The 19,761-nt window shown below is 43.3% G+C and overlaps 1 protein-coding gene and 1 non-coding gene across 3 annotated transcripts in view; one reads left to right on the forward strand and one right to left on the reverse strand.

Moving 5' to 3' along the window:
• Positions 1 to 19,761, reverse strand: part of ARHGAP31 (Rho GTPase activating protein 31) — a 129,383-nt gene that overhangs the window by 58,590 nt on the left and 51,032 nt on the right. The window lies entirely within an intron of this gene.
• LOC117084568 lies at positions 17,908 to 18,014 on the forward strand. Its single transcript, XR_004437501.1, has one exon. It is a non-coding gene; the product is annotated as a U6 spliceosomal RNA (small nuclear RNA).

Consider the following 19,761-nt stretch of genomic DNA (forward strand, 5'->3'; position numbering starts at 1 on the left):
GGTCAGGAGTTCAAGACCAGCTTACCCAATACAGTGAAACCTCATCTCTACTAAAACTACAAAAACTAGCCAGGTATGGTGGTGCATGCCTGTAATCCCAGCTACTCAGGAGGCTGAGGCAGGAGAATCGCTTGAACCTGGGAATCAGAGGTTGTAGTGAGCTGAGATCACATTATTGCACTCTAGCCTGGGCAACAGAGTGAGTGAAACGCTATCTCAAAAAAAACAAAAACAAAAACAAAAACAAAAAACAGTTGACCAGGCACGGTGGCTCATGCCTGTAATCCCAGCACTTTGGGAGGCCAAGGAGGGTGGATCACCTGAGGTTGTGAGTTCGAGACCAACCTGATCAACATGGAGAAACCCTGTCTCTACTAAAAATAAAAAACTAGCCGGGCCTGGTGGCACATGCCTGTAATCCCAGCCACTTGGGAGGCTGAGGCAGGAGAATCGCTTGAACCCGAGAGGTGGAGGTTGCACTGAGCCGAGATCGCGCCATTACACTCTAGCCTGGGCAACAAGAGTGAAACTCTGTCTCAAAAAGAAAGAAAAAGTTAAAAACAAAAAACCTGAGATATAATTGAAATACCATAGAATTCACCCTTTAAAGTGGACGACTAAGTGATTTTTAGTATATTCACAAGTTAAGCAACCATCACATTAATTCCAGAATATTTTCATCTCTCAAGAAAGCAACCCATATCCATTAGTAGTTACTGCCCATTTTCCCCTCTCCCAGCTCCAGCAGCCACTAATCAACTTTCTATTTTCTATGGGTTTGCCCATTCTGGACATTTCCTATAAATTAGATCTTAAAATGTGTGGCCTTTGTGGTGGCCTTCCTTCATTTAGCACAGTGTTTTCAAGGTCTGTCCATGTTGTAGCATGTGTCAGCGTTTCATTCATCTTTATGGCTGAATAAAGTTCCAAATAAAGCCTTCGTTTTGTTTATTCATTCACCAGTTGATAGAAATTTGAGTTATTTCCACTTTTTGCTGTTAGGAATATTGTTGCTATAAACCTTTACGTACAAGTTTTTGTATGGATATATGTTTTCAATTCTCCTGGATATATATCCAGGGGTGAAATGGCTGGGTCATATGGTGACTCTACATGGAACTTTTGAGGCACTGCCAAACTGTTTTCCACAATAGTCGTGCCATTTTACATTCCTACCAGCAATGGATGAGGGTTCCAATTTACCATATCCTTGTCAATACTTGTTGTCTATCTTTTTTATTGTAGTCATCCTAGCAGTTGTGAAGTGGTATTCATTGCAGTTTGGTTTGCATTTCCCTGAAAACTAACAATGTAGAACATCTTTTCCTGTGCTTACTGGCCATTTGTATATCTCTTTTGAAGAAATGTCTGTTTGGATAATTTGTCCATTTTTAGTTGGATGGTCTTTGCTGAGTTACAAGATTTCTTTATGTATTCTGAATACTAGACTCTTATTAGACCTATGATTGGCAAATATTTTCTCCTATGCTGTGGGTGGTCTTTTCACTTTCTTGATGGTGTTCTTTGAAGCACAGAAGTTTTACATTTCACTGAAGTCCAATTTATCTACTTTTGTTGCTTGTGCTTTTTATATCAGGAGAAAAGCTGCATATTTCTGATTTATATTGTTCATATCCTTCATTATTGGTTACTGGAATAATGGTTCATCATTATTCACATGCATAAGGAGTGATGCTATAAGTAATGCAACTATTTCTTATTGTTATAGATGAGAACATATAAATCCAAAGGAGCACTATCCTTTGAGAAACTAGACCATTATCTGGCTCAGAACATTTTTGAAACCATCCTTTGGGAACTGTTAGTTAGAAACTGTATACATTTAACTCAAGTATAACCTCCTTCCAGGAGAAAAAGAGGAAAAAAAGAGTGAGAAGTGTTTATACTGTACTTCTCATTTTCCCCACAGGATTCAAAGCGATTGTTTTATTATTATTTCACTTTCGAATTCGTTTTGGGGAGAATGGGCTTTAGTTCTGTTTTCTCTTTGGTTCCTACAGACGGGGAATATATTTTATCTTTTAAAAACCGAGTTTGATTTAGAAGGAGGCCTAGGAGGTTTTCCACAATCTGGCCACACTCCCCGCTGCCAGTCTCATTGCTGATTGTGGAGCTCTCCCTCCCCTCTCAGCCCCACACAGGAATGCCGTGTTCCAGTCACGCTGGACAGCCTGCCACTACCTGAATATGCTCTGCACCTTCACACCTTCCCGGCTTTGCACCCGATGTTCCCTCATCTGAGCCCATTGCCTCTTCTCCACTGAGAAACTCCTGCTTATCTTTTGGGATTCAGCTCTACCCCCAACTTCTCTAAAAGCCTTCCTCAGGCAGAACTAGGTTCTCCTTCCTCCGTGTTCGCATCTCTCCCGTGCCTCCTCCCTTTGTGGCACTTTCTAGAATTATCTAAATTCAATTCCACTGCAAATTAAAACTGCACTGATACATCATTTTTCACTTCTCAGATTGGCAAAGGTACCTAAGTTTGTTAACACATAGTGTTGGCAAGGCTATGGGAAAACAAGTACTCTCATGCATTGCAATTGGTAGGGGAGATTAATACAACCTCTGGAGGGCAATTTGACAATATCTGTTAAAATTATAAGTACACATACCCTTTGACCCAGTCGTTCTTCTTCTAGAAATGTATCCCACAGATATTCTTGTACATGTGATATGTAAGACATGTGCAAGGCTATTCATTACAGCAGTTTTCGTAATTGCACAAGATTGTCATCAATAGCAGGTAGTAACACAAATAAAGGAAGATTCATGTAGCGGAATGCTATGTGGTCACTAAAAAGAATGAGAAAACTTTTATGTACAGACATAGAGTGGTCTCTCAGATATATTGTTAGGCAAAAAGATCAACATATATTGTTAGCAGACCAGAATAATGGTATGCTAGCATCTGGTTGTTTTTCTCTTTTTTTTTTTTTTTTTTTGAGACAGAGTCTTGTTCTGTCACCCAGGCTGGAGTGCAGTGGCACAATCTCAGCTCACTGCAACCTCTGCCTCCTGGGTTCAAGTGATTCTCCTGCCTTAGCCTCCTGAGTAGCTGGGATTACAGGTGTGTGCCACTACACCTGGCTAATTTTTGTATTTTTAGTAGAGACTAGGTTTCACCATGTTGGCCAGTCTGGTCTTGAACTCCTGACCTCAGGTGATCTACCTGCCTCGGCCTCCCAAGGTGCTGGGATTATAGGCATGAATCACCGTGCCTGGCCATGATTTTTCTTTTTCTTTTTTGTTAAGAGAGAAGGAAAGATTAAATATACACATCTATTTATATATGCATTCAATATCTATGGAAGGATACATAACAAAGCAACAATTTTAGTTGTCTACAGGAAAAGAAACTGGAAGATGGGGCTAGGCCTCTGAGTAAGAGAGAGACTTCTCACTGTATATTCTTTTGTACTTTTGAATTTTGAACTATAAGAATATATTACCTTTTCTGAAAAAATTTGTCAGAATAAATTTAATCCTGCAAATATTTACTGCAAGCCTACTCTGTCTAGCACTAGGTGTGAGGTGTTGCTTGTTTCTAATTCATCTCCATTACTAAGTTGTGAGCTCCTTGGGGACAATGAGGACAGTCCCGTGTCTTATTCATCCAGAATAGCCTTGAAAACAGAAGCACTCACTATTCACAATAGCAAAGACTTGGAACCAACCCAGATGTCCATCAATGATAGACTGGATTAAGAAAATGTGGCACATATACACCATGGAATACTATGCAGCCATAAAAAAGGATGAGTTAACGTCCTTTGTAGGGACATGGATGAAGTTGGAAACCATTATTCTGAGCAAACTATTGCAAGGCCGGAAAACCAAACACCACATGTTCTCACTCATAGGTGGGAATTGAACAATGAGAACACTTGGACACAGGGTGGGGAACATCACACACTGGGACCTGTTGTGGGATTGAGGGAACGGGGAGAGATAGCATTAGAGATATATCTAATGCAAATGACGAGTTAATGGGTGCATCTCACCAACATGGCACATGTATACCTATGTAACAAACCTGCACGTTGTGCACATGTACCCTAGAACTTAAAGTCTTAAAGTATAATTTAAAAAAAGAAAAAAAGAAAAAAGAAAACAGATGCACTCAAAATGTTTTCCTGAACAGGAGCTTGGTCATTTTTCTCCAGATGGATTTTCTGTGCTCCTTTGCTATCTGGGTTCCTCAAAGAAAATAATTACTATGTGTCAGTAATGGCTTTAGGTGGGTTTTTATTTGTTGTTGTTTTTTTTTGTTCTTTTTTTTTGAGACAGTCTCACTCAGTCGCCCAGGCTGTAGGGCAGTGGCGCGATCTCGGCTCACAGCAAGCTCCGCCTCCCGTGTTCACGCCATTCTCCTGCCTCAGCCTCCCGAGTAGCTGAGACTACAGGCGCCCACCACCTCACCCGGCTAATTTTTTTTTTTTTTGTATTTTTAGTAGAGACGAGGTTTCACCGTGTTAGCCAGGATGGTCTCAATCTCCTGACCTCGTGATCTGCCCGCCTGGGCCTCCCAGAGTGCTGGGATTACAGGCGTGAGCCACCGCGCCCGGCCTGTTTGTTTGTTTTATAGCATTCTCCATTCTGTAACTGTAGCCAACCCATGAAACAGACAAAATGATCTTCATTTTGAAAATAGGAAAGTTGAATCTCAGAGAGAATAGATAAATTGCCCAATGGCCTGCAGCTAGGAAGTGCCAGAGTTGGGATCCAAACCTAGGTTTGTGTGCTGCCAAAGTGCATGCTTTTTCTGTGATACCACAAGTGATGAGGAACAGAAAAAGCCCCAGGCTACACCTACCATAGTTCAAACACTCCCCAACAGGAAGGCAGGTCCTATGAGTTGGTGGCAACTTTGGAGGTGTGATTTGAGGAGAGTGGATTGGCTCCTTGCTGTTGACTGCCAAAATGCCTAAATCCTACCACTACAGGGCTGATCTTTAAGTATTCAACAGCTCATGGCTTGTATCTAATTTTAAGTTCCTTTTGAAAAAAATAGCAAAAAAGTTGATAAATTAGAATTATATATAGAGTACACAACGTCTCTTTAAAACTAACTCTCCCCCAGTATATTAAATAACAAAAAATAACACACACTGGCAGGTGGATCACCTGAGGTCAGAAGTTCAAGACCAGCCTGACCAACATGGTGAAACTCTGTCTCTGCTAAAAAATACAAAAAAAAAAAAAAAAAAAAGCCCAGCATGGTGGCAGGTGCCTGTAATCCCAGCTACTCAGGAGGCTGAGGCAGGAGAATCGCTTGAACCTGGGAGGTGGAGGTTGCAGTGAGCTGAGATTGCGCCATTGCACTCTAGCCTGGGCAACAAGGGCGAAACTCTGTCTCTCACACACACACACACACACACACACACACACACACTCTGAGATGTTAATGGTAGTTACTGCTAAGTGGTAGAAAATAAATGATTTTTGCTTTTCTTTATTTTTAATTTTGCTTTTCTAAATTTTCCGTGAAGGGGATATAGTATAAGTATTTTTTTTTTTTAAAGAAAGAAATGGGATTTTGAAAAACAAGTTTCATTTAGGAAGATGGAGGGGCTTCTGAAATCAGTGACCCAAGTTCTAAATGTTTGCTGAAGTCCTTTCCGGTGACCCTGTTGAGGTTATTACCCCTTGTGAAGCAGAAGTACTTGCCCAACCTGCTGGCCGGGGATGGCTGAGGACTAGCTCTGCTATCCTGCTGAGCAAGGCAGCCTGGAGCCCGGTTCACTGATTGGGGGTCCCTGCCCTCCTCATTTTTCGGCTCTCAGGTACCAAGCCAAACCAGCACTTTCCTGCAGAGGTGTCCAGGTCCTCCTCTGGTCCACTCTGTGACTTATCCCTGCTGGGACCCTCAGGTTTCTGCTGCCAATGCTGTCTCTTTCCCAATGACAGTGATTCTCCTTCTACCAAAGCAGATGCACTGAGGGCCCATCTAGAGGAACAAAAGGTAATAAGATCTTGGCCCTCAAGAAGCCAAGAAGGGAATGGGTAATTATTGTGAACCTAGTATGTGCTAGTCCCAGAGCTATACACTTCTTATCCATTATTTGTACCCAGTGCAATCCTCACAGTCACCTTATGAGGGAGGTATTTATCTCTGTTTTGTAAATGAAGAAACTGAAGCTCAAAGGTATTAAGTAACTTGGCCAGTATGAAAATATCAAACAAAATATGCTAAGGAACCTAGACAGGCACAAAAAATGTAACAAAAGTTCTTTTAAAAAGATTACAGCTGGTGGGGAAGTCAGGCAGAGCTTTTAGATGTTGAACAAGAACAGGAAGTTGTGTGCATTTATAGAGAGCCAGCTGTCTGAGAGGGACCACGTTGGGGAGTGCTGAGACAGGACCCTCACGCTCAGGGGCTCACAATGTTGTGAGCCAAGTGGATAAAGGACAAGTCAAGGTGCTGCAATAAGAATTCTGACACTGGTGCAGAGGGATGATTTGATATGATGTGAGATGCTATCATATGATGTAATTGACGTGATGTAATATACATTACAATACATGCAGAACGCTCATGTAAGTGCCTAGCATAGAGTAAGCACTTAGTAAATGTCATACACATTCTTTTGGGACAGGAAACAGAGAACAGTATAAACAAGGTGAAAGGCAAGAAATAATGTGGTGAATTCCAGGAATGCTGACTAGACCAGTCCGGTGGAAGAGAAACATTAGGGAACTTGGGGGCATTTTTACTGACTGCCTGGAAAGATTGCATTCTATCTTGATCTCCACTTCCAGACAAATCTTTCTAAAACACTACCTTGATGATAAAGCTCCCCTACACCAAAACAATCAATAGCTCCCCATTGCCTGTAGAATAATGTCCAATACAGGCAGTTTTGGGACTAGACCTTCAGCTTCCTCATCAGGGCCAACTCTGAAGTTCTTCCCTTCAAAGAAATAGGCCTTTGTGTGTGGGGGGGAGGGGGGGAATAGGGACGGGAGGTAATCTAGAAGAAAAGACTTGCCACAAAAAGAAAAAAATAAGGAGTCCCTTTAGGGTCAGAAGGGACAATGGTTTGTCAATGAAAGGGGAAGTGAGAGGACTCACTCTTTTCTAGCTGTTGCCTGAAATTTCTTTAGGAAAGGTAAGAGCCTATCTGACTCACACGTAAAAGGCTGGTTGAGAGTGGTGAATGTGTCTGGGTCCACAGGTCATTAGTGGCGAATGAGCCAGTGGGGAGAGCTTAGGAGGGACTCCCACAGGGTGCCTCTGGGTGTGTGTGTTTGGGGTGGGAGTGATTGTGACTGAGGAAGGGTAGAGAAAAAGGTTCAAATGCTATAACATAGAAAACAAACCTGCAAGGAGTCCCCATATGACCTTGGTCTTAGAGCTGGCCTTGCTCATCTTGTACACAGAAACTGTACAGAAGGGTTTTGTCCCATTGATGAAGCTGCTGGGCTTTGTGTAACTGATAAAGACTTATGTGGTTCATCCTTTCTACTGTCTGTCTGTGGAGAAAGCTTTGTTATTAGCAGATTTGTAGGAGACATCACTCACTCCATGGGGCTGCTGATGGAAGACAGAAAGATCTCAGTCAACCCCTAGCACATTCCTAGGCAACAACAACTCATTTAAAATCATTTAAATCCTCAGTGTAACTGCATAGAGCGCACATCAGTGGAACCACTTGATCAAGGTTTCATTTACTGGATGAGCAGCTTTCTTGCCACCTGCTCCTTGGGATACCACTGGTGGAGGCTCTTAAGTGCTAATGGACACAGAGAATGGCCGCATGTGCCTGAGAGTGAGCCCCAGGGGAGAAGGTCGTGAACTGAGCAGATTAATGGGAGAGAAGCAAACTTGTTTCTTGAACTGTATGCTTCACTAACACTGATCATCTTAAGAATGAAGGTAATGTAAATTTTTTTCTACTCTGAGTGTGTCCAGGACACCTCTTTTTTTTTTCTTGCATACCTCATGGGTGGTTATGGGGATGAATTAACCATCATTATTTCATTTAATTCTTAAAACTCTGAGATGTAGGCATTACTACTCTTATTTTCAGATGGGACGCTAAGATTCTGTGTGGTTAGACAACTTGTCCAAGCTCAAACAGCTAGTGGCAAACTGGGGTGCAGTCATAAGTCTGTTTGAATCCAAAATTCATGCACTTTCCAGTACATTTTATAAGCATAACCTCCACACTAGGGAAACTAAGAGTGGGCAAGACCAGAAAGCAGCAGAAGGTAGAGACTGACTTCACAACTAAGCGCAACTTGATGAGTGAGAAGGACTTAGACAATGAATTAAGAAACATGGATTCTTGCCCTAATCTACATGTATGAGATTCTTGACCTTTGAGGAGACTAATTTTCCTCTTCTTTGAATTCCCCTAGGTATCTTGCAGGCAGTAGGTGCTACGGTATCCATCAGTTACAGCAACAGGAATCAGTTGTATGTCCTCCAGCAAATGAGCCACTGCCAGCCTCGGACTTTCATCTGTGCTAGAAGCAAGTTCTGGATCCAAATGATTTCTGGATCCTTATGTTTCTTCCTGGTCTAATCTCCTTCCAGGATCTGTCAGCTTCTTGGATGACACTGGGAGGAGAGGCTGGGCTGGAAATTAAGAAGGCAGATTCAATTTCTATCTGCCGACGTTCAGGTCTTGACTCCTACCAGCTCTGGTTCACAGCTAGGTCTTTCAGGACAAAACATTAGGGTAATTTTTTATTTGTTTTGTTTTTGTTTCTCATTTGTACTGTTAATGGTTCCCCAGCTCACTCCACCCATATAAATGGAAATTTCTGTTAAATAAAATATAAACTTCAATCTCAGGAGGTTTATACATATCTCCTTTGGTATGGCTAGACTCCCGTTAACCCCAAGGCTATTTTTATTTTTATGGAGGCTGGAATCCTCCAGGGACTTAGCTCTAAAAGACGCCTAGTTCATCCGAAGGTCCTCTCCGCACTGATATGACCATGCCCTAAGAGTGAGAAATCCCTTCCTTTGCTTATTGTACCCTCTGGTTTCCCAGGCTGTAGAACTTCCTAATGGTTTCCAGACCTACAGCACTATGGGTGCTTTTCATTTTTATTTTTTTCTAAAATCAATTTTACTGATGGGAGATGGGGAGCATTTATGAAAAATGACTTCATCTTGGGCCCGCTACGACTATGTGAAGAACAGCCAGGTAATGCTTATCAGTTCCTCGCTCTGCCCCAGCCCCCACCCCAGCATCCTTTCATTTCCTGCCCAATATTCCCGAGCCACAGGCAGCCATTGTTTCCAGAACCGCTTTGCTTGGAAGCCTTGGTACTGAGGCCTCTCAGCGCTTCCTGTTGTTACCAGGCCTCTCTTTCCTGCTGAAAACAACAGCACTTCCCTGCAGTTTGTAACCCTTTTCAGGCAATTCATTTCTTCCATGAGCTTGTTCAGTGCTTGCAAATACTGAGTGCTCATTACATTTATTTTAGTTAACATTTTTCTTATTCTACAAGTAGTGAAAGTTAAAAATAAAGATGAGCAAAACAAAACAAAAAAATCACCAAATCTTTTCCCCTTCTATTAGCACTGAAATCTCTTTGGTGTTCATGCTTTAAGATTATGCATCTATATACAGAAAATTTACCACAAGACTCAGGGCTTGAATAGATGACCATTCTCAATAGTGGAACTGGAAGCAGGGAAGCCTGCCCAGAATCCCTCCTGGAGGTTCTCATATTTCTGAGCAAAAGGGCCTCCCAGGAGCTTAACAAGAGTGCAAACTCCAGGAGATTCCCCTGCAAATTCTCAGGACTACACTTGGAGAAACTCTGAGAGAGATCTTCTTTAAATAGTTTGTTAAATTTGGGAGAGGCTCATGGGGCAGTTGAAGAGGGTAGGGAGGAGAGAGAGCCCATTGTTATCAGGACTCCAGGAGTCTCTTCAATCCAGCTGCCTGCCAGCTGCTCCAGTGAGCTTTTGAAAACACAGATCTAGTTGTCTGTCTATAGCAAGGAATGCTAAGTTCTTCGTGACCCCTTCCCTAACACCACCCTCTCTAATCACGTAAACTCCCCACAGTTCTCTTCAGAGCACCCCTTCTGCCTTTGCATTCTCCGTCCAGGATGGAATGTCCCCAGGAGATGCTTCTCTCCTGTGCTCTTCAGAACCCAGCCCAGAGAAGTCCACCCTAGGGCTTTTACTGTAACCTCAAATAGAATAACTCACCAAAAATGGGACACCAAGCTCCGCTGCAGTGTCTAGGTTTCTGGACACTAGTTTATAGTGCAAATCAAGATATTTGAATTTCTATGCGCTTCAGTTTTGCCCCAGGGAATATACTTGAGGGATAAGATGTAAAGTACTTTGGAGACTCACATTGGCCTCTTCCTCAATTTTCTCTCCATATCTCTGACAGATCCCAACAAAAAGATATGCTTTCTGCAGAGAGACTATACTTTTACCTTTATAGATAATATATTATTCCTTATATAAAATCAGACAAAAAATAGTAGCAATTTGTGGTTTGTTAAAACAGCAAGGGGTGATGATATTGAAGCTTTTATCCTGAAGTTTTACGGCTCAAAAATTGCTTACTATTCTCTGAAATGCCTGCTATGAGGAACCAGCATTCATTTCAGAGGCCAGATATTATCCAAACCTGCTCACTTCTCTTCTCACTAACAGTTGTTATACCTCTGCTCTCAGCACTGTCTTTAGAAGTAATTTGCACCAGATATACAGTCAGCCACCCATATTTGTGGGTTCTGCATCCTTGGATTCAGCCAACTGAGAATTGAAAATATTCAGAAAAAAAATGGATGGCTGTGTGTGTACTGAACAGGTACAGGTTTTTCTCTTGTCGTTATTCCCCAAACAATACAGTGTAACATCTATTTACACAGCATTTACATTGTATTAGATATAAGTAATCTAGAGATGATTTAAAGTATATGAGAAGATGTGCATAGATTACATGCTAATACTACACCATTTTATATCAAGGTCTTGACAATCCATAGATTTTGGTATCCATGGGGGTCCTGGAACCAATTCCCCTTGAGTACTAGGGGACAACTCTTTTTAGGATTAAGGCTTAATGATGAAAATGATACAAAGGATTACTGTCAAATACGTAGGCACCTCCTTTTAGGGGGAGGAAGTCATAAATCATATATAAAGCAGTGGTCCCCAACCTTACTGGCACCAGGGACCGGTTTCGTGGAAGACAGTTTTTCCATGGGCCAGGGTCGGGGGGATGGTTTCATGATGATTCAAGCACATTACCTTTATTGTGTACTTTATTTCTATTATTATTACATTGTAATCTGTAATGTAAATACATGTATATGCTATTACATGTAATATATGCAGTGACAGATCATCAGGCATGACATTCTCACAAGGAGTCTGCAACCTAGATCCTTGCCTGTGCCGTTCACAACTGTGTTCAGGCTCCTACGAAAATCTAATGCCACTGATTTGACAGGAGGTGGAGCTCAGCTTTGCTGTCTTGCCCACCAGTTACCTCCTGCTGTGTAGTCCAGTTCCTAACAGGTCATGGACAGGTGTTGGTTTGTAACCCAGGGCTTGGGGACCCCTAATATAAAGGACACATATAACTAGCAAAGAGAATGCTAGTTTATCATACAGACACTCTTATTTCTAGAATTAGAGACTCTGAGTTATCAAACAGATCTCTTTTGCTTTTAATTTCTAACTTTTTCTCTCCTCACCCTTTAAGAGCTTCAGAATTAGAATTTTCAGTTGTTTGCTACTGAAAATGTCAGTGGTCAGATCTGATTCAAGGTAGCCCAAGGATGGTGAGCTTTCACAAGGTAAGGCTCATATTCTGATCCCTTTTCTTGGGTACACAGAAGGTGTCAGAGATATATCCAGGGCACTCTGGGCACCCAAGGGCAACAGCCTGTCCTGGGAGCAACAGCCAGGAAGAGGTTTCAAATGCAGACTGAATCTCTACTCGAGCTTGTACCCAAGGAGGCCACTGTAAAGCTTCCATGAAGACATTGGTGTTTTAAAAGCTCTGTCAGGATCATTTAGAGACAGAAAGACCCTCTGGGAAGTGATCCAGGCACGGGGTGACCCATCTCCTGGTCACCTCCTCTGGGAAGCCTTCCCTGATTTCCAAGAGTAGGAAATACTTGATACAGTCTTAAATCAATAGGTTCGCTTTTAATACTTAATTGAGTTGTTTTGTTTTGTTTTGTTTTAAAACATCTGCCTTTCCTCTATTCTGTAAACTATATGCAGAGCTATGTCTGTCTTACTCAACTTCCAAGACACTGTCCTTGGCCTCAGTTTACAGTCCAGTAATTTCCCTGTGCCTTGAGCAGTGCCAGGAACAAGGCAGAGCACATACATGGACGAATGGGTGGAAGAAAAGGTTGGGCCCAGGTGCATGGGCATCAGCTGGACACCATGTAGGATGTGACAGATGACACCATCTTAGTGAGAGCACAGTGAGCCTTTGAAGGGATGAGAAAGTGTACCCTAGTCTCTAGTGCTTTTTAATCTCTTCCCAGATCTATATTTATTTTCTCCTTCCCAGAGACACCATCCCCACCCTCAAGTATCCACTCCATATTCTATCCCTGCTCTCCACTTTTTGGTCAAACAGAATGCTGGAATGTCAGAGTTGGAAGAGACCGTAGGATCATCGTATTGAACCTGCCTGATTCAGCACCAGGAAATTAAGAACCCAGGAAGTTTAGGGACGTAGCCAAGGTCACCCAGCTTGATAGCAGCAAAGCCCTAGCAAAGCCCTTGGAAAGAGACTGAGATGAGGGGACCAGAGTGATTTGAAAAGTGATTAAGATTTCCTTTTCTCTCTGATTTTCAGGATTAGGGCTTAAGTACCTGGGCTTCTTTCTGCCCCAGACTAACTAGCACTTTGGTGTCAGAAGTAATTTAGGGTATTTAAGCTTAGACACACCCTTAGCAGTCAGCTAAATTAATTATGTTTATTGGATTCCCACAAGTAAAACACTGTGCTAGACTTTTGGGATTCAAAGAAGTAGCTTATACTTATAAGACACTGCCCATAACCTCAGTGTACAGTCTAGTTAGTTCAATTACATGCAGTTAAATCGTGGGTGGAACAAAAATGCCAGAGAGAGCCCTTCCTTGTTCATTCTACAGCTGTCAGGCAGGAGTCACTGGGTTTAATGATATCTTTTTGGAGAGAGGGGACAGCCAGCTGCCAGAGGCTGTCTCACCCCTTCTATAAATTTGCTTTCTCTTCTTAAATAGTGAGTGGCTGATCCTCAGCAAGAAGGAGGGGTTTGTTTATTGTTCTAAAGATCTCATGATTCCTGTTTAAAGAGGGTGTCGGCTTGCAGTAGATTGTTGTAGGCTTAAATTCACTGAAGAGATGGAAGTAGCAGGCTTTGTGGGTGCAGTCAGAGTAGCTGGGAGTGGGTAGCCTCAAGCTAGGGCCTCTGGTGGGAACACAGAGGAAAGCAGTCCTGAGCTGGTTAAGGAGATAGAAGTTGGGGAGACTTCCCTGGGGGTCAGCTCACCCAGAAGAGAGAGTACCACTGGTGCTACAGGACCCAATAGAGGGCAGTCAGCTGGTCAGGATGCAGGAAATGTGACGGATTCTAAATCTATAGGATCTGGACTGGAGAGGGCAGGCAGTGAGCACCTGAGTGTCCACGTAAAAGAGTCAAGTCAGGGCTAACACAGCCCTTCATGACTTAGTTTCTAGAATAGGTGTCACCTTTTTATGTCCCAGAGATTTGGTTTGCAGTCACGTGCACAGCTCATTGAATGGCCCTCTCTTGCTGATCCTGCCTCAAACATCTGGGAAGAGGGACAGAGCCAGGAAGAGAAAGGGGTCCCTGAACAAGTCCGCTCCATTATTCCTTTTTTTTTTTTTTTTTAGACGGAGTCTGGCTGTGTCGCCCAGGCTGGAGTGCAGTGGTGCGATCTCGGCTCACTGCAAGCTCCGCCTCCTGGGTTCATGCCATTCCCTCGCCTCAGCCTCCGAGTAGCTGGGACTACAGGCGCCCGCCACCACGCCCGGCTAATTTTTTGTATTTTTAGTAGAGACGGGGTTTCACCATGTTAGCCAAGATGGTCTCGATTTCCTGACCTCGTGATCCGCCCGCCTCGGCCTCCGAAAGTGCTGGGATTACAGGCTTGAGCCACCGCGCCCGGCCTGCTCCGTTATTCAAGCTCTGCTCATATCCTGCCCTCTCCATAAAAGCTTCCCAGCTTCATTTGCTCATCAAGTGCTTTTTGGCACCCACTCTATGCTTGGGTACTGGGTGCTGGGTGTTAGGTTCCAAGAACACAGAGGGAAGCAAAACAGGAGGCCCCATCCCCAGGAGCCTAGCATCCAATGGGAGGAAGTGCCTGTTGATCAGTCTCCTCTCTTACTGTTCCTGGTTAAGGGCATGAGTTCTGGAGCCATTCTGCCTGGGTTCAAAGCCTCCCACTGCCATTTTCAACCACTGAGACCAGGCCTGCCTCCTGTAAGTAGAATGCCATAACCCCAGTGTGCTGGGGCAGCTCCAGAGGACACCTGCTGCTCTGTGTAGTTATGGATTGTGCTCCCTTTCACTTAAATACATATCTCTAAATTTTTTTTTTTTTAAATCCCACCAGCAGTGAAATTTCTCTTAGAAATAAAAATAAACAAAACATATCTCAATTAGGGTAAAAAAAACTGTATGGTTGGTTACCTTACCTACAAGGTTCGGTTTCCTTATTTGAAAACTGAAGTTAGGCCGGGCGCGGTGGCTCAAGCCTGTAATCCCAGCACTTTGGGAGGCCGAGGCGGGTGGATCACGAGGTCAGGAGATCGAGACCCTCCTGGCTAACACGGTGAAACCCCGTCTCTACTAAAAATACAAAAAACTAGCCGGGCGTGGTGGCGGGCGCCTGTAGTCCCAGCTACTCGGAGGCTGAGGCGGGAGAATGGCGGGAACCCGGGAGGCGGAGCTTGCAGTGAACCGAGATTGCGCCACTGCACTCCAGCCTGGGCGACAGAGCGAGACTCCGTCTCAAAAAAAAAAAAAAAAAAAGAAAACTGAAGTTAATAATACAATCTACCTCATAGGATGGTAAAACTTAGCCAGGGTGGTTGTACGTGTTTGTGGTCTCAGCTACTTGGGAGGCTGAGGTGGGAGGATCACCTGAGATGGGGGGAAATTGAGGCTGCTGTGAGCCATGATCATGCCACTGTACTCCAGCCTGGGCAACAGAACAAAACAAACAAATAAAACAAAAACCTAGATAAAATATCTATGAAGTGCTTGGAACATTGGCCCAATAAGCTCTCAATACATGTTAACAATTGCTGTTATTATTTTCATTGTGATTACTGTCCCACTGGGCTTTGGTCCTCCATTAGTGAGTGGGTCCTTAAGTGAGGGGCTGTTGTACACCTCTGTATTCCTAGCACCCAGCTCCACACCCTGCACAGTGGTGACTTGGACTCAATGTCTCCTCAAAGAGACTGGGATACAGGCTTCAGCCACATGAGGCTGTACTTGCAGAATGGGTGGACTGTTCAGAGATATTGTGTCCTATCTGGTTTCAGACAGAAACACGGGGAAAATGGTGGCTGTTCTCCTCCTTCCCTTTCTGATTAGAGGTGACAGATAAAATACGGAACATCCAGTTAAATTTGAATTTCAGATAATGAATAATTTTTTGTATCAGTATGCCCCCAGTATTGCATGGGACATAGATTAAAACATGATTTGTTGTTCATCTGAAATTCAAAGTTTAGTCCAGGGTCTAGTATTTTTATCTGCTGAATGTGGTAACTCTGTCTCTGAGTTCCTTTCCCACTCTTTGTGGCCCCTGGCCAGCAGCAGTGCTCCCTCTCAGTATCACACTCACACAGCCACAACCACAAATCTTTCCCTGCCTATTTGCCCTCCAGGGCCAATCTTAGGCCTACTCGTGGGGCACCTCTCATGATTTAGCTTCTTCCACCAGGAGGAGGAACTGAGAAAGAGTGGGCAGCAGCAGATGTCAGTGTGTCAGGGAGCCAAACTGCCCACTGGGTTAAGAGACTTCTAGATGACCAGGAGTGTCTCTGAGCTCCTCCCCCTGCAGAGATAAGGGGAAGCTGTTTTCTTACCTGGCCTCAGGGAGAAAAGGGAGAGCAAGGATGAAGCCAGCCTTGAAATCCTCAACAGGTTTTCCCTTCCCGTAGGTGTCTTTGTCTTCTAAGCCTGCCTCTGCATGAACCTCCTGGTGGCTCTGCTCCTTGGCTACCAGCCACATTTTTGATGGTATGAATATGTGGATGGGCTGGGGCAGGGGGATGTACTTTTGGAGCACTCTTCTAGAAAAGCGAGGAGGAAGATGCCAGGGTATCTCTGAGTTTAGGAAGTATGAATTGTTAGAGTACCACCTCCCCGGCTCCTCCCTTTTCCTCAGAACATTTACTGTGGGGCAGGCCCTGGGCTAAGTCTGTCACATATATTACTTCATCCAATCCAACCTTGCAAGGCAAGTTTAACAGTCCTCATTTTACAGCTGAGAAATCAGCGGCTGAGGGAAGTTTACTGCCTTGCTGAACATCATTCAATTTGTAAAGTGGTGGGGCAGGTATTTAAGCCCAGACTCTCTGACTCCCAACCCCACTCTTAACCAGCCTCTTATACTGCTCTGTTTTCAGAGTTCACCCTGGCACCTACTAGGTGCTCAATAAATACTCCCTGGAGGAATGTATGATTGAATGTACAAATGAATGGGTCATTCTAAGGTCTACATTTATTTCTGTAGACTCGCCTGTCAGTGATAATCAGGAGAATGATTTGTTCTGACATGTTTATATATTTTTGATTTTGAAAAATTCATCAAATTATAATTTGTGATCAAATAGTTCAAATCACAGCCTCTGGATGCTAATTTCATTATAACATTGTGTGTATTTGTCTTTTTTTTTTTTTTTTTTGAGACGGAGTTTCACTCTTGTTGCCCAGGCTGGAGTTCAATGGCGCAATCTCAGCTCACTGCAACCTCCACCTCCCGGATTCAAGTCATTCTCCTGCCTCAGCCTCCCAAGTAGTGGGGATTACAGGTATGTACCACCAAGTCCCGCTAATTTTGTAGTTTTAGTAGAGATGGGGTTTTTCCATGTTGGTCAGGCTGGTCTCGAACTCCCAACCTTAGTTGATCCGCCTACCTCGGCCTCCCAAACTGCTGGTATTACAGGCGTGAGCTACTGCGCCTGGCCTGTATTTGTCTTTAAATGAAAATGTTTTGGTTCTAGGCCCTGAGTTCCATAGGCTCTTACTTTTTTTGGCACGTATTACAGTTTTTGGTGGGTACATATTCCCTGTGTAATTCAGTATGCAGCCAGTTTTGGGGGCCATCATCCTTGTGGGATTCTCAAATCACAGTCTCTGGTTTGTCCCAGCCTTTTTAAGAACCTTACTAAAACGTGCTCTGAATTTCAATTTTATGTGAAGCAGCAGTAACCAATGGTCTCTGCATAGCTCTGAGTATTCCATTGAGAAATTTATTTTTTCTTTTGATCTTGATGTACATTTGGTATTAATTTTTTTCTTGGTGTATTTCCATTTACACATGAATGACCTCAGTCTGTTTTTAGCAAAGCATTGCTAGAGCTGGATGAGGATGCAGGGCTCATTAACAAAAAATCATTGAGGGGCCTAGGTTATAACTGCTCTTTCAAAGCTCACACAGTCATAACACACATTCTGTTACACAAACGCACACACACAGAGTCACAGCAGGTTGTGAAACAGAGAGGGACTCTACTTTGAAGAATGTGGCCATGAATATGAAAAAGTAAAACAACCATGATCTTAATAAAAAAAAGTGGTGGGGACCAGGTTAGATACAAGCTGTGACCTGTGGTCTGCTATCATTTTGATCAACATTTTAGGAGTGCCCAGAACTTGTAAGTCTCATATCAGAAAGTGAGAGGCGTGCTCACTTGGGCAGCGCATATACTAAAATTGGAACCATACAGAGAAGATTAGCATGGCTCCTGCGCAAGGATGACATGAAAATTCATGAAGCGTTCCATATTTTTAAAAAAAAAAAAAGCACTTTGGGAGGCTGAGGCGGGCGGATCACAAGGTCAGGAGATCGAGACCATCCTGGCAAACATGGTGAAACCCCGTCTCTACTAAAAATACAAAAAAAAAAAAAAAAATTAGCCAGGCATGGTGGCGGGCACCTGTAGTCCCAGCTTCTCAGGAGGCTGAGGCAGGAGAATGATGTGAACCCGGGAGGCGGCGGAGCTTGCAGTGAGCCGAGATCGTGCCACTGCACTCCAGCCTGGGCGACAGAGCAAGACTCCCTCTCAAAAAAAAAAAAAAAAAAAAGTGAGAGGATGTCTGGGAGACCCCTGAGAGGTAGCAGGAATGTCTTACACACAGATTTTTGGTTGTTACATAGTATCAGTGATGCATTTTTTACTGCAAGTTACCATGACCATTCTAAGTGTGCAACAAGAGTATATATAGTAGCCCTGTGAAGTCCAACTACTCATGTTTATAGATACATATTTAAGAAGATAGGAGTCATACTGTTATGGGAGCAGATGGAACTCCCTTGGTTTCACTAGAACCATATTGCAAGGGTTCATAACGCTAATTTTGGGGAGATTTTCTTCTCACAAGCTATGTGACCTTGAGCAAATTTCTTAACCTCTTGGTGCCTTCGCTTCCCCATCTGTTAAATTGGGAGAATAATAGTAACTCCTTCACAGAGTTGCTGAGCAGATTAAATGAGTTAACCTGTGGGAAGCACTTAGAACAGTGCCTGACATAAAAAGTGTTACATACTAGTTTGCTATTATTATTATCATCAGCAACAGCAACACCAGCTTAGGACAACCATGAATGTCATGTCCTCACTGAAGCTTTTCCAGACTTCCTCAGTTGGATGCATCCTCTCCTCCATGACCTTTATGACCGTCTGTCTAACTTTACCTAGACTAAACTATGTGCCCTACCTCCCTGACTATCTGCTTTCCTTGACTCCAAATATCTTCCTGGCTAAGAGAATATATGTGGACTCCTGACTCCCAACTCCTCTACAGCATCAAGACTCATTCATTTTTTTTTCATTCAGCAAATATTTATGGTTATCTTCTCTGTACAGGCTCTGCTGGGTGAGAAAAAAAAATCCCAAGATATTTCCCACGCTAATGCACACATTGAAGGAAAGCTCATGCAGACATTTGCTCAGCTCCTCTGGCCAGCTGAGTGAGCATGGGAAGAAGTCAGGTATAGTTAAAGTGACCTTGTGTTTTGAAAAAAACAAGATATGTGTTCAGACAAACATTAGCATACTTAAAAGAAGAGCAAGGCAGAATAATAGAGTTGGGATTTTTTCAGACATTCTCAGCCACATGGTCAACAAAATTAAATCACTCCGGAAAGAGACTTACTTTTAAATCTTTCCTGGAGACCACAGCCTTGGCTTGTGCATGGAAACAGCACCCACAACCACACCACGCACTAGGCTGGGTACCTCATATTCATGGTGTTTGATCTAATTCTTACAAGACCTTGTAAGGGAAGAACTGTCATTCTCCTTTTAAGAGAAGGAAACTGAATCTCAAAGAAACATGTGTCTTGTCACATTATACAGTTGGCAAGTGGCCCAGGCTCTGCCCCACGTAAAGTCAAAGGGTGCTAATTTTCAAAGACACTTGAGCTACTCCTATATCTAATTGGTCACTAAATCCTGCTGGACTTAGACATGGCATTTGGGAGAGTGACCTCTGGAGACCTTTGTGGATCTTCAAATTTGGGAATACTATTAGAACA

The sequence above is a fragment of the Trachypithecus francoisi genome, unplaced genomic scaffold (genome assembly GCF_009764315.1).
Source record: "Trachypithecus francoisi isolate TF-2019V2 unplaced genomic scaffold, Tfra_2.0 Lachesis_group0, whole genome shotgun sequence".
Taxonomy (NCBI): Eukaryota; Metazoa; Chordata; class Mammalia; order Primates; family Cercopithecidae; genus Trachypithecus; species Trachypithecus francoisi.